At 56.7% G+C, this 5,000-nt stretch overlaps 1 pseudogene; it reads left to right on the top strand.

The window, feature by feature from the left end:
• The window catches only part of LOC140752876 (uncharacterized), a 3,569-nt pseudogene extending 2,693 nt beyond the window's left edge, over positions 1-876 (top strand).
• The last annotated feature ends 4,124 nt before the right edge of the window (positions 877-5,000 follow it).

The following is a 5,000-nucleotide window of genomic DNA, read 5'->3' as shown; positions in this document are numbered from 1 at the left end:
TCTCTTAAGGTCGCCGATAGACTAGGACTCACCAAGGACCGCGTCGAAGTGACTTCCTGCACCGTCTCCTGGAGAGGCGTTTGGAGCCTCGGATCCTACCGGGAAATGAAGAGTCTCCTGGGGTTGAAGGAGCCCGTGTATGAACGGATTAGCGTTCTGGTTTTAAAAGGCTCGCACATGAACTGGTCACGCTTTAACCGGATGACGACCATGTGGTCGGATGAAGTTCGGGGCTGAGCGACCGGAGTCCTGTGGACTCGCTGGGCTCAGGTCTGGCCCTTGTGGTTCCGCTTCGAACGCAATACAGCTGCATTCGGTCCCCACACAATATCTGTGGAGCCACGGATACACCAACAGACCAAATGTAGCTAGCGACGATACCTGATGGGGACAGTCGCCTCGTTATCTGTAATGATTAAAATTGTTGTTACTAATAGCGGGGAGCGCTGCATAAATAGCCAAATGCCTCGTCATCTAATTAGTGACGCGCATGAATGGATTAACGAGATTCCCACTGTCCCTATCTGCTCGGTCGCCGGTCGTCGCACTGTGCGGACGTGTTTCGTGCGCTCCGAGTGATTACCCCGCGTTTCTTTGCGAATATTAAAGTTATCTGTAACTATTATTGTGCTATAAAACATTGTGTGTGTAGTGTGGTGTACACGGAGTGGTGGCATCATCCCCCAAGGGTGAGGTTTTCAACCCCCGAGACCCTGAGGTACTCTTTTATTATTTTTAAGAACTAGTATACACGAACTCCTTACGTATTATGACTTTTGCTGTGTTAGTTTAGGTTTAGAATAGGTTAAATTATTTTAATTATTAAATAAGTGGACAATTAATAGTTTATTTTAGGTTAATAAATAGTTATTAGGTTAGCACGTGGGCGCACGTGGTCGGTGACGCTGTCAGTGACAGCCGCCACTTGGCAGTTGTCATCTGTCACTGCGCTCGGGTGACAGCACACGCCCGACGCGCGCTAGTGTTGCCGCACACGACAGGCAAGACTGTCTGTCTATAGACAATTTAGTCTTTAGACATTTTTGTTTTAGTGTAGTTTTTTGACTGTGTTTTTCTTTGACTCTTTTGTTTATTTGGTTCATCAATATCAGTTTTTTATTTCATTTCTTTGTTTTTACTTTTATTTTATTTTATTATTTTGGACATTTTAATCGCTTTAGAGTAGTTTAGATTAGGGGATGGAGTACCGCCAGCTCACCCCAGAGCTGGTGGAGGAATTCCGACGCCGCAGTGAGGAGAAGATCGAGCAGGAGCGCGAATTCCTGCGGCAGCTGGAGCGTGGCGCAGAGGCGTTCATGCCGCGCCAATCCTTGGCTCGGACCCCGCCGCACTCATTCAGCCAGGTCCGGGCTCAGGAAACTATTGAGATGCTGGATCAGCCGGCACCGTCGGGCTCTAGCAAGCGGCCGTTACCATCACCGGAGGATATCCCGGAACCGGTTCGCCGACGCCTGGTGAGGAGCGCCGCTAGAGAGGAGGTACCGCCGCTAGGGGGACTATGGGACCATGGCCCCAGCAGCAGCGCGCAGCCAGCGAGGGACCAGGAGAAGGACCCCATCTTCGGCGAGTCAAAGGAGGAGCTATTGAACTCCGTGCACCTGGCGGTCAAGGGAATCATGACCGTGGCATCGGCCTCGAACAAGTTAAATATGGCCGACAAAACGAGCATCAGCGGGCATGGCCAGGATATCCTAGCTGTCATTGGCGTCCTAGAACTGAGGCTGGCTGACGCGGAGAAGGCGCTTGTGGAGGCTGAGCTTGTGGCCACCAAAAAGATAGTGGCCATGCAGCAGTCGGCACTGGGCCGCCAGGTGCAAGCACCGACGCCGGCTGTGGTTGCGAAGCCGGACTACGCAAGGGCGCTGAAATTGGATAAGCGCGCGGCACCCATCCCCATCCCACATGGAGAGTCGGCAGTGGTGGCCTTCTACCCCACCGAGGCCGAAGCTGACAAGCTGAAGACGGCAGAGGAGACAAAGGCTGCGCTGAAGACGGCCATCAACCCTAAGGATCTGGGTATCCAGGTCCAACAGGTGAGGAAGGTGGGGAACGCCGGCGTCGTCGTGCGGACCTCTACGGCCGAGGACGCCCGGAAGCTGAAGGAGGCTGCTCCCAAGACCCTGCGGGTCACAGAGCCTGCGAGAAGGCAGCCCTACGTCGCGCTCCGCAACGTGGAGAATGACACCAAGCCGGAGGAGCTGGTCAGCAGCATTGCGGAGCAGGCAAGTCGCGGTGGTCACGCCGAGTGGACAGCGGAGCGAGTGGGAAAGGATATGCGGGTGGCCTTCAAGAAAGGAAGGCCAACAGGCAGGACTGCCACATACGTGCTGCAGTGCTCCCCTAGCCTCCGCCGCTTCCTCCTAAGCGAGGAAGTGGTATATATCGGATGGCAGGTGGCAGAGGCGTCTGACTATGTGGCGGTCACCTGCTGCAACAAATGCCAGCAGTTCGGCCACCCGGAGAAGTACTGTAAGGCCGCCCAGCCTACGTGCAGTAAGTGCGGCGAGACAGGCCACCGCGGCACGGAGTGCGACCCACCGCAGGTGTGCTGCGCGACCTGCAAGAAGTTCGGGCGCAAGGAGGCAGGCGGGCATAAGACAATGGCGAAGGAGTGCCCTGCACGCCAGTACGCGGAGGCCCGGAGCGTTGAGATAACCAAGTATGGATAAGCTCCGGGTAGGCCAAATAAACCTGGCAGGCTCCGCGGCGGCCACCAAGGAATTACCCGCGGTGGCCGCAGAACACAATCTGGACATCGTGCTGGTGCAGGAGCCGTATGACGCAGAACACATCATAAAACACCTACGCACGGGGAAAGCGGGATTTTTCATCCCCAATGCCCGACTCCCGTGCGCGGTCCTGCACCAGCACTGCACGCAACACCTGATGGTGTGCCACGTCCCGTCCCTGGACTTATATTTGGTGTCGGCGTACTTCCAGTATAAGGATGACATTGAAGTACACCTGGGACCCCTGGAGCTGCTGCTGGACCAACTGCGAGGACAGAGGGTCCTGATAGGAGTGGATACCAATGCCCACTCTCCCCTCTGGTTTTGTAGGCCGGAACAAACGATCGGACGCGGACCCGAAGCCAGCCACAGAAGGTCTAGAATGGAAGACTTCATTGCTGCACGTGGTCTAATTATACACAACATACCGAACCAGCCGTCGACCTTCTGTGGTGACAGTGGCGGGGAGTCCAACATCGACGTGACGGCCTCGACCAGAGGGGTCAACACCAGCAACTGGAGAGTACACGAGGAGGCCAGTAGCAGCGACCACAGACTTATAACATACTCTATAGGCGCCGACACCACACCTCCACCGGCGGAGTCTGCGGGAGCGCTGAGGCGGTTCCGGGTGCGCGGTGTGGACTGGGACCGTTTCCGCTCGGGCATCCACGAACGTGTGGGACGGCTTAACTGGAGCAAACCTGCCTCCGAGGTATGTAAGGACTTCACGGATATTATAGATAAGACAGCGTGTGAGTGCCTAGGCCCGAGACGAGAGCGCGACAGGGAGACGGGCTATGAATGGTGGACGAGTGAACTGGACCGCCTGCGGAAAATACAGTATAATCGACGACGGAAATGGCAGCAGACCCGGAAACGGGGGGGGGCTGTGGAAGAGAAGGCCCGGAAGGACTTCCATGAGGCTCGCAGTATATATAGACGACGGATGACTGAAACTGAACAACAGTTTATGAGGGATGTGGCTGAGACCGGAAACGAGGATCCGTGGGGTCTTGCCTACCGGGTCGCTTCCGGTCGCAGACGCCCACCGGGAAACGTCGTGTCCGGGGTCAGATACGCGGAGGGCTTCCCCGGAAACACCGAGGAAGCTATGCACAGTCTGGTGTACGCCCTCTGTCCGGACGACCGGCCAGAGACGGATACCGGCTACCACCGGCAAGTGCGGATTCTCGCGGCGTGTCTGCCCTCCGGCCGCGACGCGGCCCCGCCGACGGTGCGGGCCGTGCAGGACATAGTCAGGGACTTGCCCAACACTGCACCGGGAATCGACGGCCTGACCGCGAAGATTATAAAAGAAACGTGGAAGGCTGCAAGCTCGGAAGTGACTGAACTGATGCGTAAGTGCGTGATTGAGGGGATTTTCCCCCAGGTATGGAAAGATGGAAGGCTGCTGGTGCTGCCGAAGGGAAACGACAAACCGTTGCATGACCCCAAGGCTTACCGGCCAATAACGCTGCTACCGATCCTTGGCAAGATTTTAGAACGCGTTCTCCTGAAGACGGCACCAGAGATTACCACTGGACTCTCCGACTGCCAGCACGGCTTCACTCGGGGTCGGTCCACAGTGACCGCCCTACAGCGTATCCTGCAGGTGGCCAGGACATCAACCAACAAATACGTCGAGCTGGTTATGCTGGACATATCGGGCGCCTTCGACAACGCATGGTGGCCCATGATACTGCTGAAATCTAAGAGAGGGGGCTGTCCGCCGAACATCTATCGGATGTTGGCGGACTACTTTACCGACCGTCGGATAGGCCTGTTTGTGGGAAACCAGGTGATGTGGAAGGCCTCCACGATGGGATGCCCACAGGGCTCGGTGCTGGGTCCCGCGCTCTGGAACGTGCTTGTTGACGACTTGCTGAGTCTGCCAATTCCTTCGGGCTCCAGCTTTGTGGCGTACGCCGACGATGTCTCGATCCTGATCGAGGCGGACTCCAGGGCTAGCATCGAGGCGAAGGCCTCCGCTGCTCTGGATCTCGTCAGGGACTGGGGGGCCAGGAATCGCCTAGCGTTCTCGCCCACCAAGTCCGCCCACATCACCATCCGGGGCAAGTTTAAACGTCCGCCTACCATCCGCATGGACGGCGCCTCGGTCAGGAGCGTGGACTCGGCCACACTGCTGGGTGTGGTGTTGGACTCGTCCTTATCATTCGCCAAGCACGCGGTATCGATCGGGGAAAGGGCGACGTCTTGCTTCGGTAAGATGTCACGAGTATCGGCGTC

The sequence above is a fragment of the Epargyreus clarus genome, unplaced genomic scaffold, assembly GCF_041222505.1.
Source record: "Epargyreus clarus isolate Ecla_fem2 unplaced genomic scaffold, WU_Ecla_fem_2.2 ptg000025l, whole genome shotgun sequence".
Lineage (NCBI taxonomy): Eukaryota > Metazoa > Arthropoda > Insecta > Lepidoptera > Hesperiidae > Epargyreus > Epargyreus clarus.
Note: the sequence above shows the minus strand (reverse complement) of the source record. Positions and strands in the feature narration are given on the sequence as shown.